General features: G+C 39.2%; 1 long non-coding RNA gene across 2 annotated transcripts; it reads left to right on the top strand.

The window, feature by feature from the left end:
* The first annotated feature begins 272 nt into the window (after nucleotides 1-272).
* On the top strand, nucleotides 273-2,431 carry LOC107511139. Of its 2 annotated transcripts, none has more exons than XR_001597007.2 (4): nucleotides 273-338; nucleotides 1,274-1,335; nucleotides 2,074-2,145; nucleotides 2,319-2,431. It is a non-coding gene; the product is annotated as an uncharacterized LOC107511139 (long non-coding RNA). The 2 variants fall into 2 exon arrangements; XR_001597006.2 differs by having other exon boundaries at nucleotides 274-338; nucleotides 1,277-1,335.
* The last annotated feature ends 16,651 nt before the right edge of the window (nucleotides 2,432-19,082 follow it).

Raw genomic sequence — 19,082 nt, 5'->3', positions numbered from 1 at the left:
AAAAGTCTAAAGCTAAGGTGTGATTAATTGTAATGAGAGAAAAATAGAATTTATTATTTTTAAAAGCTAGAGATGAATCTCAGCTATCTATCCAGATTTAGTGCCCTGAGCTCTAGATCCAGCTAAAAATAGTTCAGAGCCTTGCCAGCTGACGATGACCTGGGAGCAGGGCTATATTTGGCAGAAACCAATAGGTGAGTGAAATGGGTGGAGCCAGGCGTTCTGGTAGGCATAGCTCTCTCTCAGCAGGCTGTTTAAGCCACACTTGTCATCATCTGTAACTCAGGCCGTTCCTCCCACTGCAGGCCAACAGCAGAGTATAGGCTCACAATTTACTGGTAAGTGGAAATGAGAGGGAAGGACAAGAATCTAGATTAGAAAGGAGAGGCCAGCACAGGGAAGCTGATTAGACGTAAAGGAAGCCAGAGTAGCTAAACTTTGGCTAAGCCCAGGTTTGCCTTCCTTTATTCTTCACTGGGTTAGACTTAATTTTTGTTTTTGTAAAAATATGTTCATTTTTAACACAGTTTTAAATGTCAAGCTTAAGAAAACCAGTTGCAGAACTATTCAGATTGCAATGATGAAAAGTTCCCTGAGTGGTTTTGCTGCTAAATCAGCCTAACTTAAAGAATTAATTTCACTTAACCTCTTCCACCTTTAATGTGTCCATAATGAAGGAATGACTAGTGTAATTATCTGTGTTACAGGGATGTTTTGAAGCTTAATTAATGTTTACAACCCACTCTAAAGTATTCAGATGAAGAGAGAGTTGATAAGAATGCTGCCTTCTAACGAACTCTGAAAAGTTGCAAAACATGATATGTGGTATTCTGCTTTGAAATGTACCAGCATGATACCTCTAAGATTCCACCTGATTTGATTAGAATTACCATCACTCAGCTTGTAGTAGTCAAGAGAATTCTATTCTACATTTTGTTCATTTTTAAAATTTAAAAAGTTTTTAAATTTATTTTTGTTGTTCATTTTTTTAAAGGAAGGTATACATTCAATGGTAAATCAAAACAGGTAACAACATTTAGGGCGATAAGTTTAAACAAGTTGGTATGTTGGTGTTGTCTGTCGACAGGGAACTTTTAGCCCCCAAAGTAAGATGCAACCCAGCTTTCAAGACCATGAAAAGATGTACCAAATTCTGAGACCAAAGGTTAGCTTTAAGTCAAACGCTGCAAATGCCATTAGAAACCTTTCTCAAAATAAATCCATCCTGTTGCATGATTTGGAAATGGCTCAGAATACTATCTTTTTTCTTAAGTAGAAACCCTGAAATGTCACCAGTGGAAAACAACCTGGAAGATGCTACTAAGACTCTGTCAAGTGTGTGGACTCCTTTACTACAGTAACTAATAAACTTGGCTTTGCTTGATTTAAAAAAAAAAAAATCAAATCTTTGAGCAAACAGGAATGTGGTGGGCTGAATGATGGCAATGAAGATGATGAATGACAATAATGGTGGTAATAATAATAGCAAGCATGTATTGAGGGCTTACCAGGTGCCAGACACTGTTCTAAGGGTTTTATATGTCTTGACTCATTTGATCCTATCATTTATCCCTGCTTTATAGACAAATAAACTGAGACTTGGAGAAGTTAAGTAACTAATTTGTCTTAAGTTAGATATCTTAGCAGCTGCCAGTGGTTTCCAAAACATTAGTGTGCTTACGGTCCCCCTGGACACTAGTTAAAATTAATATTCCTAATTGAAGAGAAGAGATTCTGATTCAGAGTGTGGGATGGGGCCTAGAAAGATGCATTTCTAATAAATACCCAAGGCAAATTTATTGCAGGTAGACTTTAGGTCACTATGAAACAGTGGCCTAGACCTAGAAATAAGAGAGACTGGAAGTAAAAATTTGCCAGTGTTTTTCCAGTACTGGCCTTCCCTGAGTAGTAGATCATTTGCTCATCTGGGACTGTAAGTCCTTGTGGTGAAAAAAATACTGTATCGGGCTGATATTGTTTAATACAAATAACGCTTCAAAACATCCAGCTTGATTTATTCAGCTTCCACATTTAACATTTAACCTTCTGACTTTAATTTGATTTCTTAAATAGATTTTCCCACCAGGAAGAATATGTGCTGACCGATAAGACATGAATGTCAGCCAGGAATGATAATTGTCACAGGTAATGAATAAATGGCATTGTGCTTTATTTATCAGTCTACTATAACTCTGATTAATGTGAATCAATTCCCCAGAGCCTGCTCTCTCCTGAATGAATTGAGAGCAATGAGTTTACGAACCTGCAAACCTCAGGGCCAACCTACATTTTGAGGCTTGATTTATTTTTTTCCTTAGGATACACACATCACTGAGCTGGAAGACAGATTTTGAGACTCAAAATTCTGATACCTCCATCCCTTTAAAAGAGCATGTTTGTCAAGTTTAATAAAACCATTCATAAAAAGTCATTCACTTGGGTTCTATCCTTCCACATGTGACTTTTAAACACCTGTAACCTCTGAGCTATTGAGGAGCATGGTAATCAATTTTTAACATCCTTGCCCTTTTGCTTTTCTCAAATGTTATTTTTCTGGTTTTAAACACGGTATTACCTGGGAAATATGGAGCAGACACACAAATGAGCTTGACCAGAGACAGTGTTAAAGAGTCTGAACCAACCCATATTACAAACCCACCTTTCCTTATGAGATATTTTTAAAATAGAGCAAAAACATGAGACAGGGTAAAGCAGTTTCAGTTTCCATGGTCTCTCTAAATGAGAAAATTATCAAGGAATTTGCCCCTGCACACATTCCACGTCCTATGCTCTGGATGGTAGACTTATTGCCACTCTCCTTCTGGCCAACCTCACTCCAATAGCCTTCTTTCTCTTCCTTTACTCACCAAGCTTTTTCCTCCTTTTGGAACTTTGTCTCTGGCCTCCTCTACCTGCAATGTTCTTTACCTTCTTTTTTCTATGATTGGCTCCTTCTTGTCATTCAGGTCTCAGCTAAAACATCATCTATCAGAAAGGCCTTCACTGATGACCCCGTCTAAAGTAGTCACTGTTACATTACTCAGTTTTATTTCCTATATAGCGCTTACCGATTGCTGATATTTTTCTTGTTTACTTATTTTTCATAATCTGTTTCCCTTAACTAGAATGTCAGACCTATTAAGTCGAGAATTTTTTATTATATCATATTTTTCATTGTTATCTACAGTGCCCAAAACTATCTCTACCACAGGAAAGATATTTGGGGAGGAAAAAAAAGGATGACAGTGGGAAAACGTGTTTCTGATTTGAGATGTTTTCTCCCTAACAGAAGAGCCATATAGGTACCCTCATTCCTGGCTTGATTGTCAGAGGCCTCCACCTGGGTATTTCATTGCTTAAGTGTAAAATATTTTCATCCACCTTATTTAGAAATAAATCAGAGATCTTAAAGATGTGTTGAGTTTATTGCATAAGAATATCTAACAGCATTTTTTTAAAAGGTGAGTTACATTGAGAGTCTTTACTAGATATTTGTCTTCATTAGTTCAATCTCATAAGTAATTACAATATAAAAACAGGCAAAACTGCTTAAGAGCTTGAATTCAGGAAGTTAAGTTTCAAAGTATGATAAAAACAGTTATACTAAAGGTTTTCTTTCCAAGGGGCTCAAAAATATCTTGTTGGCAATAAACGGCTAATAGTAAAGTTTCTTCCAAAGAAAACTGGAAATAGGAAATGAGGTTGCCTTTAAGAGTTAAGTGAGTAAGATAAATACACACACACACACACACGCACACACACGTCAACTGAAGAAGTCAAACGATAGACGACTGATAAAATGGTAGATAAATATGATAGATAAAACTTTGGAAACACCTATAACTTCAGCCAAGGTGACCTAGGGATAACCTCAGATGGCAAGCACCAGAATGAGACTGTTAATAAGTGCAAAGCTAATCGATTGTTTGGTGAAAGCCTAGATGACCAGAGATGGTGGGCAGAGGTGCTGTCAGCCTCTAGCATGGACAGCCCAAGTTTAAGAAGCCAGTAGTTAACAGTACCTTCCCATATACTGCCTTAACCCAAGGACTTGAGTTCTCAGGTCTCTGTGGCAAAAGTATCCTTTGATAAATCATCTCTCTAACTCTCCTTACTCAGATTTCATACTCTACATCATTTGAATAACTTTGCTCAATGTCCACAGCGAGCAAATGCCTTTGATCCACTGATATGAGGGCCTATCTGCTTGCTGGCTGAATTTATCATTAAAATGGAATAAATTTGAATTCTGCCTATATAGCAGTCTCTGTGAGCTTGGGTTAGTGTCAGAATCTCCCAAGATAAATTCTAGAACAGAGTTGGTCCCACACTGCATGGCAGAGAGTGGATAAGAATTTATACTGCCTATGGTAGGATGGCTCTGAGAAGATAAAGGCTGATCTAAGCTCAGTCACATCTCTCAAGTTCACCAATCACATAGCTCACATGACTTCCTGAAGGAATATTGAGTCAGGGAAAGACGAAGGCAAGGAGTATATTCTAGCTGGACGCATCCTCAAAAACCCACAAGGCTCCAACAGAGGAGCCATAGGTACCATAGTTCATAGGTTGAGAAATTTTTTCTGTTAGGGGGTACCTAATAAACACATTAGACTTTGCTACCCAAGGAAACAGGTAGACCCAAGAGATTAACAAAGACCAGAGAGGCTGGACAAGAGCCGTTGCCTCCCGGAATACTTGGGAATAGACGGGTTATCAGAACTAAAGTGTGTGTGTGGAGGGGAGTGGGGAATAGGGCAAAATGAGACTTCCTAGAGAAACTAAGGAGAAAATGCCTTTGGCCAGCAATGACATGAGCTTAGGTAATTGGTGGAAAGTACCAAAACCAGGGATCTCTGAGACAACTCATAAGGGTCTCCAAGCTACACACTCCCTTCTCCGTGGGTCTGTAACTGTCTACCACTCACCTCGATAAAGGGATCTGCCCAGGAATTTGGATGACATACCTAAATGGCACCCCAGTGAATGAATGGACATCATTTTGAAATTGGATCCTCCAGCTACAATCGAATGTCTGTTTCCTTGATCAGAGAAACAAGACTTACTGAAAGAACCTAATTTAACAAACTTTACTGTTTTGTTTTTGGGTAAGTATATAGCAGATCATCTAAATATATGGTTTCCATGATGGCTTTTTCATTGTATATTTCATTCTTTGGAATTTAAATCACTTTACATTGTTATTTATTTAAACTCAAAATGTGCAGATGAGTAGATAAGCGTAATTGACCAGCAAGTGAACCAGGATCACAGAGCAGTTGGGGAATTGCTGACAGAAATATAAATGGAGCTTGGGCTCCAGGTCCAAATCTCCTATTATCACTTTGACTGCAGATTCTCAAATGTTTCAACGGATATGGATGGGTGAGAGGACACTGTAGTTTGAAAAACCTCTTATCTCTCTTCACCCCCAGCTGAAGTTCACTAACCTACAGTTCATCTCATTTTGCTCTGAGTCTTCCCGAAACCCCTTCAAACAAAATAAAACAAACAAACAAAACCCATAAATTTGACAACTCAAGCCAAAAATGGTTCTGCTTATTTAGAAATGGCCAGCAGAAGAGCTATAAAGAACAGAATAATGATTCCTGAATCAGCAAACCCCATGAGCTTGGATGATGCAAACCGAGAGCCTGGCTGGGATCAGCCTCATTCACTGGCAAGAAGCCACCCAATAAATCACAAAATAGAACCACTTTTAGCCCTCTTTTTTCTGAAATAGAAGAGAGGAGTGTGTCTCAGATTTGCATTAATTTCAAAGGGATCAAAGACAAGTAAATTCTTTCAGAATTTGAACCCGTGGCATGCAAGTAACTTGAGGAAGACAACAAAACCATTCTTCACAAAATGGGGGTGGATTATAGGGGTCCCACACTCTCAAAACATACCCTCACCAACACCCCTTCCTCTCAACGATTAAAATATAAATGTGGGGCTTAATAACATCAGGAAAACATTAAGAGGAATCTGGAAGAGACTAAGACTGATTCTGGCATGAGCATTATACTGTAGCTTTATCAGTGGAGCCATAAAGCACCTTATCTAAAATAATAGGAAACTTAGAGCCAATAACTAGAATCACATACCTTTTAGAGTTTGAAGGGACCTTGAAGAAATATCCAGATGGAGAAACAATCCCTGCTCTGGACTCAAAACCTGTGGGCTGGACCAGGAACCTTGTGCAGTCCTGGAGCAGAGCACACATCCCATGGAATGCCCAGTCTGCATCCTCCAGCATGTGTTCAAAAACTACATTTTTTATCTTTGAATTTTTAACATCTACCACAGTGTCAGACACTTAGTTAAGTGTCCAATAATGTTTGTCAAACCAATAGAAGCAGCAAGAACGTAAATCTTAGGACAACAGGCGAGGGGAGGTGGTGGTGGGGGGCGGGGAAGGTTAGAAGAAAAGTCCTTCTTTGATCTCCTAGGGCACGGTAGGGCAAAAATGCCCCCCAAAAACAAAAGTGACCTCTGTATATCTTTTTTTTTTTAAATGTGAACACCCAAATCACAGGTAAACAATTGCTAGACTGCCCAGAGCTATCACTTCCGTCATTGCTGTTAACAACAGGGCTTGTTTATCTTGTCTTATTGGAGTATTAGAATGAGCTCACTCACAATTACATCCCCTGCTTTAATTACAGCAGAAATAAAACTTAGGCAGAAAAGTGACTTTCATTCAAGTATTTCAGAAATGCTTGATTTTGAAGTCTGAAGTATTAAGGGTAGATAAAAATAGCATGTTGTTTAAAGTTAAAAGTAGAGGTTATCCTCTCATGAAAAAGATTAAATGTAATTTTATCTACTTTATGATTATAATGGTTCATCAGCTTTGGTAGCTATTGGGAAACACTTGTATCTTTTCTGTATCTAAATTATTTGTTTTCTTTCCCCCCTGAAAAGACTAAAAATACCTTTAACGCTTAATTTCAATAGTACAAAGAATTGTGCATTGCATATTTATAAGCCAGCCACTGGACAAAGGAAAGCTATAAAGAATTAAATCTTACATTCTGTTGAGAAATGTTTTCTTTCAGTATTACATAAATATCTTTCAGTATTACATTTTCTTTTTGAAACCAAGTAACCCTATGACATTTCAAAGCGAAATAACCACACACACAATTTTTATATAGAGGCTGGGATGACTTTTTTTAGAACCAAGAAAATTAACCACACATGGCATGTTATTCATTGTCCTATGACCTTTTGTATTTAATTTTATATTCTGTTAGCTTCTAAATTTAGTCAAGAAAATGAGGTAATGTCATGGTTGCTTTGCTGGTTGTACATTACAGTGGATTATACCTAGAAGAACGTCCAGAGGTGGATGTTTAAAACGTAGATATATTGTTTGTCTGCTTTGGCTTGTAAAAGGTTTAATAAAGCTTAGTAATTTAGATTTACAGAGACTCCCTATCCTGAAAAATTCTAAGTAACTTAAAAATTCTAAGTGCCCAGCATGGTCGCAGAGAGGAGCATACCTATTACTACAGGGTCAAAATCTAATGGCTATTGATGTCCCTGAAAAGCACTGTCCCTCCTCTGTCATTGCCTCCAGACACAGTCTAGATCTGGTCTAGATCTGGAGTTTTAAAAAGTTTTTTTTTTTTTTAAGTTATACAATCCCTTTTTTCAGAAAAAAAACAAAAACAAAAACAAAATAAGACTAAAACTACTCTACACATCAGGGGACAGGGAGCTGTGGTTGATGTGTTGTTTGGGGGTAGGGGTCAGAGGCCCCTCGGTAGAATCTAGGGTGCATGGAATGGAATTTTGGAATCACTGTTCCTGTGTGCCTCCACCAGAAGTCAGGCCTCTTTCCCTGCTCTCGTCTGGCTGCCACTGCCCAGGCCAGAGCTACATGCATGGTGGTGCAAGGTGCGTGCTGCGCTTGGTGCCCAGCTAATGGGGCCACTGGGAGCTAAGAGCCAGACCTGGCTCTTCTTGCCAAACTCAGCTCCCTGGCTGAGGGCTGCTTCTGCAAAGAGAAACGGGAACCTGTCACGTTTCAGTGGCCTAAAGGGGATGTGGTTTTCTTACTAGCACGGAAGTCTTAGGAGCTGGCAAGGCTCAGTAACACCTCTGGGTGCTCCTGAGAGGAGCTTCTGACCCTGCTCCTGCCCCATCTGCCTGGCCTGCATGTCTTTGTAGTTGCTTCAGCCAGGGTGTGACCCAAGCACCAAACAGCAATGTCTCTCTAGCAGTCAAGTCCTGAGGGGAGGCCATCTCTCAGCTCTGAAGGGGCCTCAGTGAGGTGGGGCGTGAGGCTCTGAAGTGCCCCCTCCCCCCCATTAGTGTGAGGGGCCCTTTTCTGCTTTGGCCTGCAGAACCGGGATGGAGACTTGGGCTCGTTACTGCTTCTCCTCTCTTCCTTCCTCCACTTGACCCCTTCGCTCCAAAAGAAAAGACTCATGAACTTTCTCCACCTCCAAGGTTTTAGGAGCTTGATTCATTTTCCTGCTTAGGTGAATTTTAAGGTTGCTCAGAGAAGTATGACTTCCCAAAGGAATTCCCGGAATTTTTAGTTTTATTTTGGGGAAGACAGAGATTCGGGCCTTCCTCCAAATTCCCCAGCTCATCCCTTGGATGTGTCGGGATAACCTAGAAGCTGGTCACCTGGGAGCAGACCAGGCAAAGGCACAAACAGAAGTTCACACGCCCTATGGCCGCACATTAAAAATTGCAAAAACAGCTAAAAAGTTTTAAATAAAATGTGTTCTATCCTTCTATCTTGACAAATCAATGACAAAATCCAAAAACATTGATAAAACTATGGTCTTTATATGATGAAAGGTATAGCAAAATATCAGAAAGGGCTGAATTTAATCATTATTGCACATATTTGGGTGAGCCAGTGACATTTTGTATGACTAACAAAATACATAAATAATCCATAAATTATTCATTTGTTCCACAATATTTCATTTTCTTCACCTTAGCAAAAATTATGTTGTTACAATAAAGATTTTCATGTAATTTAGGTTCAATTGACAGTAATAACATAACATTAAAAATAAAGTATCATTTTATTCAAAATATTTAAAATTCTAGTATATTTTATTAAAATGTAAGTTTAAGTGACTCTAAAATTTATATTATAATTACTTTGCATATTTTCACAAAGTTATTGTTTTGAAAGTATTTATGTTACCTATTAAAATTAACAAGCAAAATAAAAATAATACATGAATACATCAACATTTGCAATAAAATTATTTAAATATAGCTGAACTTTTAAATTTAACTCTGAGTATCCATTTAAATCTTCTTACAAATATTTATAAAAGTTAAATTATTGCAGTACTAGTGTTTAATATCCATCTAGTTGTCAATCTGAAGAATCTAGTTGTCAATCTAAGGAATCAGTATTATGGTTCATGCATGCTGCAGCTACATCTATATATATATTACCTTTTAAAAGTAGTAAGAATTGTTTGCTATGCAAAATATCCTGTCACTGTGTGCAACTCTTATAAATACCATCTAATTCTCAAGTACCTCCCAGACTATGAGATGGAATGCAATGCGAAAAAGCCAGAAAAGGGATGCTCAGCATTCCTGGATAATAATCCCTCATTATGCAAGAATCTGTTGCAGTCATACTCTTTGAGAAGAAGGATTTGACATCTTAGTTTGTCTTTTCTCACCTATGAGCTTCTACCACTCAAATCTTTCCAAAGCAGTTTTTATTTTTAATATCGGCAGCAATACCACCCACAAAACTTCTCTTGTTTTGAAGACATAGAGCAAGAGAGTTACGGAGTGTTTTCGTGAGTCCTGGATGATGTTATCTCAAGAAGAAATGTTTAGGGTCATGGGCTGCACTGGGCCAGCATGGATTGCTGGATCCCAAGGGCCAGAGGCACCCATGTGTCCTTTAATCAATTTAGTGTATGTCTGATAAACATGGGGGCAGGTCATGTGTCTCTGTTGCCTAGGTCTTCGGGCGGTACTACCTAGAAGTTTAGGCGAAATTCTGAAAAAAACCTCTGGTGTCAAAATTTCAGAAGAAGATATTGACATGGTAAAGATCCCCTTTAAATTAGCAAATTACGAGTAGCGATTACGCTAAAATTTTACTTCCCATTTTGCTGTAGTTCTTTTTTTTCTTTTTCTCCTCCTTCTCTCCCCACCGCATCCTCCCCTCCATTTATCTTTCTCCTCTCCTCACCACTTCCCCGCATGTGTTGCCACTGTGAATCTGAACTGGTCTGGGATTCGTCAATCAATTTGCTTTCTGAACTTGGTGTCAGAATGCATTTCTCTCTTCCTCCTTCCCTCCCTACCTCGTTCTTTCTCTTTCTTTCTTTCTTTCTTTCTTTCTTTCTTTCTTTCTTTCTTTCTTTCTTTCTTTCTTTCTTTCTTTCTTTCTTTGTTAACAGTCTTATTGAAGTGTAATTCACATACTGTACACGTTATCCATTTTAAGTGTACACATCAATTTTTTTTTTGTAAATTCACAGAATTGTGCTACCATCACCACAATCAATTTTAAAATATTTTCATCACCCCAAAAGGAAACTATGTAAACATTAGCAAACACTCCTTATTTTCCCTCAAACTCCCTGTCTCTTCCCCTTCCCCTCCCTGGCCCTAGACAACCACTAATCTGCTTTCCATTTCTATAGATTTGCTTATTATAGACATTTGATATAATTGGTATCATACAATATGTGGTCTTTTGTGACCGGTTTCTTTCACTTACAATGTGTTCAAGGTTCACCCATGATGTAGCATGTATCAAGACATTTCTTATTTATTGCTGAATAATAAGTCCATTGTATAGCTATATCACATTTTATTTATTCATTCATCAGTTGATAGATATTTGAATTGTTTCTACTATTTGGCTATTATGAATAATGCTACTATGAACATTCATATACAAGCGTGTATGTGGTTATATGTTTTCATTTCTCTTGGATATATAGCTAGGAGTAGAATTGCTAGGTCATATGGTAACTCTACATTTAACTTTTAAGGAATTGCCAGACTGTTTTCCAAAGATGCTGCACCATTTCACATTCCCATGAATGAGGGCTCCAATTCCTCCACATCCTTGCCAACACTTATTATTGTCTATCTTTATGATAAACATCCCACTTCGTGGTAGGCGGGAAGTGGTATCTCATTGTGATTTTGATTTTGCTCATGGCTAATGATGTTGATGGTTGCTTTTAACTGGCTATTCCTGATGAGAGAGAGAACAGAAGGCTTTGTGAACACTCTCACTTAGTGCCACGCTCATGATGTTTAGATATAAACCAATTCATAGAACAAAAGCGTGGGGAGGGGCCTTAGACCCAGGGCAGGCTGCTGCCTTACAGCAGAGCTCGCCTGCAGTGCTGGGTGTTCCCTACTTCCACTGCCAGAAAGTTCTGATCTTTAGTGAGGTCTTTTTCTTTTTTAATCTGAATTTTTTTTTTTTTGCGTGGAACTTTCAGTCACTGGGTCTAGCTTTGCTTTCTGAAGCCAGGCAAGCTCCCTTTTCACCCCGGCATCCTTCTCCTTCGCTTGACTAAATCTACATCTCTTTAAAGACTAACTTTAGCAATCTACTAAATTGTTGCCTTTTTCCTTTCCCTTTTGAGTTAATGAATGCAGCCAGAGGCTGGTATGCAGATCTGGTCACAGCGTCAGGCAGCGGCAACTCGACAGGGTTCTCACGGACAGTCTATTGAACAGAAGGAGACAGTACAAAATCTGGGCAGAGAGGGGATTAACAGAGAAAACGTATAGAAACATAGAGAAAACATAGAGTAACGACAACAACAGAACATCCTGAAATCACTTTGCTTTGTTTTTAGTTGTTACTACGTTTATTCTGAAATTTCGAATGACTACAGGAGGGCATGTACATTTTACATTTACTGAAAGGGAACAAAGGTTTAAAAGGTGTTGAAAATGCCGTCTACAAAAAGAGGCTTGGCCATCCTGCTTCACACGCGCGCACACACACACACGCACACACGCACACACACACACGTACACACACACACATCACATATATAATACACTTAACTTATTCCCTTCAACATGGCACATTTTGAAAAGGCACCTGCTGTTGGCGTGTGCCTGTGTGACTGTGTAAGTGTAAATACCCGTCTCTGTTAGCTCCGGCCCATTCGTCTTCCCCCGTCCCTTCTGTAAATCTGATCTTCTCTCTCTGATTCACCAGTCTCCAGTTCTCAGCTCTCCCTTTTCAGACCTCTAAAGAGGATTCTCTCTCCTGCTTCTACTCAAACTTTGGAACTCTATGGGCAAATGCCCTAAACTAATTATTTCATGTTTCCAATCCCCATTCTTCCTCATTCAAAACGATGATTTTCTCTTGAAGGCAGTGTGCCCTATCCTTCCTTTTTTAGGGAGACCTCATTTTTATCTTGCTCTCTGCCACCACCTTTGGAGCCTGGACTGTTGCATTGGCTTCTCCTGTCTGTTCTTCGGGCTCTAGTTTCTTTCTGTTCTGTGTCATTGCCACATGGCTGCCACATTGGTTTTCAAAAACCACAGACCCTCCCCACCCCCCCCCCCCCGTAGCTCGGAATGAAATTAAAGGCCCTTTATCATCTGAACTTCTCACCTGTGGCAGAGGGTACTTCTTTCTCTCTTGGCATAACTCCAGCCCAGTGACCTAGCAGCTACAAGTGGCTTTCATGTGTGGGTGACTGGATCCCAGGAATGGCTCACTGAATTACTTCCTTTTCCTGGAATCCACAGAACTGATGCTGTTCTCAAAGTCTTTGCATTGGGCTGTTCCCTCTGCTTAGAATGCTCTTCCAGGTGTTCTCCTCTGGGCACTTTCCTTTCCAATTCTCAGATCTCAGCTCTGAAAGCATTTCCTTTGAGATGTCTTCCCTGATGACCCTCAAATATAGCTTAATGACAGAAGGGACTTCTGTCTGCTTTGTTCACTGCTGTGTTCCCAGCACCTGGAACAGTGCCGGCACATGGCAGACCCTTCATAAATACTTGCAGAATTATTAGAATAAAGCAGCTTCTACACAAAGTTCTAGGTTGCATAAGTTCTGCCATTCTGTGTTGGTCAAGAAAGGAACAGAGGAATGAACAAAAAAAGGAGGAGCAAATAAGAGGGGAAGAGAGTTCCTTGCAGTGCAGAGGACAAGTGTGGAGAGCTGCAGAGGGTTCAAGACCTGTTCTCCACTTACTCTGATATGAAAAATGCTTTCTGCCGTGATTAAAGCAAAAACCGGGCTTAACTTGCAGAAAAGGACATTTTTTTTTTGAAGAAATCAGAAAAGGAGACAACACCTCCCCTTATTCCTCCAGTCTCTCCTTCTCAGTTTCCAGTTTTCACCACCAAAATAAAAAATGAATGGGTAAGTATCAATTCCCATTGTGTATCACATAACTCCTTAGTTAAACATATCAGCAAAAATGGGGTCTAAATTTAAGGACCTAAATTGTCAGAAATTTAGAAAAGCAGTTCCTTATTTTATGGTGTACATTACTTCCCAAGACTTTTTAGCTACTCTCTAAGGTGTTTTGTTCATAACTGAGTGAAGTAGCTGTCATGGCAGAAACTAACAATATATAAAAGATGTTCTCAACTCAGAACCCTGTTGTGCAACTGTTCTTGATCTTTTTCTGTCAAACCAGATCTTCTGTTTCCTTTGCCAACTGAAATCAAATGGATGTGTTAGGTCATGGCATTAATATGAAACAGTTTCCATGCCTGTTTTTCTTTCTCTTTTCTTACCCTCTTTTCATCACATGTAACAAGTCAGAGTGTTATTATGAAAGTGGAGAACTAATGCAGCTTGCTAGCATTCTGAGGGTGAGTAATACTGCTGGTCTTGTTTAGATCTCTCGGTGACAGCCAAAGGGTATTAGTCATGTGATTATTTAGGATATGCAATCATCCAAGGCTAAAATGACATAATCAGAGTGAATTACTCTGGGACTCTAAAATCTGCAGTGCAGGATTTGCCAAGGAAAATGAAAGCACTAGCTCTTTTTGTGCCTCCCATCCCCCATACAGGTAGCATTCTTTTTCCAGTGGCTTTGTTTCTATGCTGAAGTGGAACTTGGTCCAGTTCTTTTTTCCGCTATCTGAAAGTGGCATGGGAACTAAGGCTTCATGATTGGTGAAATCACTGCCATTTAAAATTTTTAATTTTTCTTTCCCAATGTAATTATCCAATGCTTTGGACCTGTGTACATGCTATGTTTGCTCACCTTTCTGGTTTTTGGTGTGTGATCCTTCCTCTGCCTGGCATGCGCTTCTCTCTGGGCCCTCTCCCCTTGTCTATCTGGTGAACTACTCATCCTTTAAGACCATTTCAAATACTTCCTCCTATATGAATTTTAAGTACATGTAAGTTTGGAGCTGTTTTATCTCCCTACATTTTATCAAAATGTAGCAACTTGCTTTATCTCAAACTGATGTGCCTGATATTAATAATAACCACATTAGCCTTTTCTATTTTGGGGTTAGTATTGTCAGCTCTACCTTTTTGCATATTTCTATTTTCTGTCCTGCATCCTTACAGTTTAGAAAGTCTCTTATTAAAAGTGTATCTGGATTTCTAATATTTTTAAATCTGAAATGTTATGATTTTTAATAAGCCAGTTTAATCCATTTACATTTATTGCGATAACTGATATTTGGATTTATTTTTATAATCTCATTTTGTGTTTCCCATTTGTGCTGTTTTTTTTCTCTTGTTACCACTTTTTCTAATGTTGTAATAAACTCAAACTTTGTGATTCTTCCTTTTTTATAACCAAGTTTGATATGCTACTCATATGGGAAGACTGAACTAAGATAGGTTTCTGTCTTCTTATTTCTTAGAGTTTCTTCTTTTAACAAGGCAAACAAGAAGATTCTAGAGAATATTTATAGCTTCTCATTGCGTTACTGAGAAAGAGAAGAGGAGACTTGGAGAAAAACGTTCTTTCTTAACAATTCTCACTGGGGACTGAAGCAGATTTAATAGCCAAGTAGCTAGTTCTCAAAATGATGAGTCAGCATGGTGTGCAAATATGAGATCTTTGTGATATATCTGTTTCCAATATGAAGATGGTACCCATGGGGCAAATCCTTGTGAGCTTGGCATGCCTATGTGCTTGCTGTGTGACTGCATGAGCAAGCAATTCTCCCATGATTTGTCTCAATCTACTGCAAAATCCTCATTCATTCAGTGTGCCGTAATGGTATTTGGCCTCCTCTTGGCCAGAAATCAATCATAAACAAACACAAAAGGGAGCCATTAAATTGTGTGACAGGACTCAGTTATAATTAGACTGACGATTACTCAGAATATGCTTATATCAACTTTTTAAGATTCTCACTTAATAAGAATACATATTTTAAGGACACTTATGTTTAAGCTTTGCTTTTTGATTTTTTTTTTCTTTGTAAAAACAAATATAGCTTAGCAGTTAAGAGCCTGGAATCTTGGGATATAAGAAAGACTGGGGTTTGAATCCTGATTCTCTCACACACTAGCCGTGTGATCTAAGGCAAGTTACGTAATCACACTAAAACTCAGTTTCTTCGTATTCTATTTAAGGCTAATGATAAATTTACATGTAATATTGTTGTGAGAATTTAATAAGTTAAAACATAATACATTGTAAGTTCTTTGGCATAAAGTTAGTACTAAATAAAAGCATTAGGTATTATAGTGGATTTTTAAAAAATAAATAAAAAACTTCTTGGAGGCACCCTGTCACTCAGCATAGAATGATAGGTGGAGGATAGGGTCTTGGGATGGAGCTGGAACAAGGTGGGTTTTGATCTTTTTGCTTTGGGGATTTAGCAGACTGAGTATGGTGGAAATTCCTTCAAATTTTAAGATGCTCTGAAAACGGTCAGGAGAGTGATTTATACCCTATTGTGTGCCATCCTGAGCCAACAGATATCAGGGGGTTGGTAAACTCTGTTTTAGCAGATGTGACTTCCTTGAAAGGCTAGCAGGAGCTTTTACCCTTAATTCTGATCTCCTCTCTAAACCTAGTTAGAAAGTTATCAGGTACCACAAAGTTGCCAGCCTTCTCATTTCAGAAATCCATATTTCAAGGTCTGTGCTGGCATGCTGAGTTAGAACTGGAGATGCATTTTCCTCTACAAACATGTAGTTATTTGCAGGTGATATGTATCATTGGACCCAAAACTATGAACGGTGGGTAAAATAAGGCCTTTGGGACCACCCTGAAATCCTCCCCTCTTTAAATAACATGTCTCCTTACAGAAAATGTATTCTCAGTTCCAGATAACTTATTTACAAATTAAATATTGAAATATAAGCCGTTAGGAAAATGGGGCTGTGATCCTTCATATCTTTAGTGCAGGAAAAGGAAGGAAAATTCCGCAGACTGTCCAAAGTATAAGACAGTTGAACACTGTGCATTTTTCTGAACTGGACATCAGCCAGGGCAACAGGACAACAGTTTCTTGCAAATAGCAGCACTGGCTCCTTAGTGATTTTCAATGGTAAGGACATTGAATTAGGTTTGGCCTGCAGAGCCATCCCTGTGCCCTTGTAGTATCTGGATGCCTCATTATTCCTTGGAGAGTCTTCCTCAGAGATGAGAGAGCTGCTTCCTTCTCAGGGCTTTCTGGCTTTCTGGATGTTTCTGAGTATTGCCTAGAGGTGCTCTTTGTGCCCAAACCCTCTTACCCTAAATCAGCCTGTAAAGCAGCTCTCTAAACTCTTTGCAAAATCCCTCTCTATCCTTTTTTCGCCCTCGTCTCTGGTGTTTGATCACCTGGGCACAGACTTCCTATCAACCAGTCAGTTCAGGATTCCCATAGGCTCTGTGGAAGTAGAGAAAAGAAAAAGCTAGAATCTCTGCTCTTAAGGATCCACAAACTGCTTCAGGAAGCAGTATGTCTTAGATGTTAAAATACAGGATTCACGTTAGCCAGCCCTTATCCGAATGCCATTATTTTTAGCTGAGTGCCTGAGTCTTAGTTTTTTCATCTCCAAAATGGAAATGATAAAGTAGCTATTTCATGCAGTTATCATGAGGATTGCATTTGCAAGATAAAGCACTTAGCAATGCCTGTACATCGTAAGTACTCAATAAATGTTCGTAATTATTTTTATTATCGTCACCATCATCATTATTCAGAAAGTCCAAGATGGTGTATAGACTGGTCCAGGGTATGCTGAAACCTAATAACAATTTTCTCCATGCTCTCCTTAGTCTTCTCTGACTCGGGGAAAGAAGTAGTGCTTTGAGGGTCACGGAAATGGCTGGGGATGGACTGACAGGAGAGGGGCTTTGAGGCACATTGAAAAGCTGCTGTTTGTTGACTTCCTGGAGAAGGGAACTGCCTGTCTTGCCTCAGTTCTGTGCTGGGTACCTTGTTAGCCTTGGAAACCAAAAAATTGGAACTTCCTCTGCCTTTGAGGGATTTGCTAGCTAGGTGGGGATTTAACACATACACACAAATTGCAACTTTAACGCAATAATGAAGCAGCATCTTAATTAACAAGGACAAACGATATAGGAAAAATTTAGTATACCTATGATAAATGGTTAGGGTAAGAAATGCGTATTGATAAGTCTAAATTTTGGATTCTGGGTGAATTGTTAACTCTGTGACAATCACAGCAGAGAGGCCCTTTTCTTACCCCCAGCCCCAGAACCCTGCCTCTCTGTCTGTTTCTCTCTCCCAACAGGCTGTGGTCTGGACCAGCCAGTAAAAAATAATTTCGAATGCTGCCCGCAGCCTTCGGTGATTTTGGAAGAAAGGCCAGAATAATTTCCTAAGGGAGCCCCATGTTTGTTTTCATGTTTTAAAGCAGAGACTGGTAGAGCAATGAATGGTGAAAGCACTCCCTTTAAAAGAGGGAGGTTGACTTTGGGTGACTGCTAACTTGGGCTTTTGCCAGAGGATGATGTTTACTTTGTAGGCTTAATGACAGGGCTGGTTTTCTGGGAGTGTCGTAATGAAAGAGGTTCAGACAGAGGCCTCCATGGACCTCCTTGTTAGCAAGGCTACTCCCGCTGGCATTGAGAGGGCAGTTCTATTGAGCTTGAGATTTGGGTGTGAGATACATTCTTGTCCGATTTTTAACCAAATGTCTGTATGATTTTGCCCTCTGGATAAAATGTGTCTTCAGCAGCAACCATATCTCCTTGCCTCATTCTCTTTGAAGAAGAAAAGCAAAAAGAAAACAAAAACTATGGCTGTGATTCTACTATATTGGTGAAAGATATCATTATGAAGTTTGAAGGCTTCATAGAAATTATCTGCAGACGGAAAATACTGATGCCCAGAGAAGGGAGATGCTTCATCCAAGTTCACAGCAAACAGTGGGGGGGAAGAGCTAAGCTAAGACACGAACCAGGGTTTGAGCTTCTGGTCCTGTTCTCTTTTCATTATTCTCCGTCTGTTTACAACCACAGAGTGAGTGTTCTTTTCCACTTTTATTGGACTCATCTTTCTTCCCAAACCTCCAAAAGAGCCAAGATGATCCAGGAAATCCTAATTCACTTCCAGAGGCAGTTTGCTGTCTGTCGGCCATGCTATATGGCTTGCAGTTCCCAGTAAGTTGTTCAACATTTCATGCGAAAGCATGCCAATAACCACTGATTCTAAATAAATGCATTTAGGTATTCGAATGTGGACAATCCTGCTTTCCCCTCTCATTCTCTCTCTCTCTCCTGGTGTTCTTCCCACCCCTGTTAAGATACTTTTTCTTTTTTTTACTTTACTAGCAAGACAAGATTTGGTGAAATCCTTAACATTTTTCTTTTTTGCCCAATTTTTATATTGTTGTTATAATGACCGATGCTATAATAATTTATATTTTGCAGATTTTTTTTTTAGTATATCCATTTTGCAGTGTAGTTCTCTCAAGTTTTCTAATGAGGAGGAGGGAGAGAAGGGTGTGGATGGGACTAGGTAGAGAGACTTTTGGAAATGTGGGCAGGGTGTTTGTGAATGTCTGGGCAGTGAAATATTTTTGCAGCATGGTGGGTGTTTTGAACTCTCTGGAAACTAACAAGCAAGCCCCACACATATACTTGATGGACGTCCTCCAGGCTTTGGACAACACAGAAGTCTTTCAGAAGCC

The sequence above is a fragment of the Rousettus aegyptiacus genome, unplaced genomic scaffold, assembly GCF_014176215.1.
Source record: "Rousettus aegyptiacus isolate mRouAeg1 unplaced genomic scaffold, mRouAeg1.p scaffold_m13_p_7, whole genome shotgun sequence".
In the NCBI taxonomy this organism is placed as follows: Eukaryota; Metazoa; Chordata; class Mammalia; order Chiroptera; family Pteropodidae; genus Rousettus; species Rousettus aegyptiacus.
The sequence above is the reverse complement of the archived record's forward strand: the minus strand, read 5'-3'. Positions and strand labels throughout refer to the sequence as shown.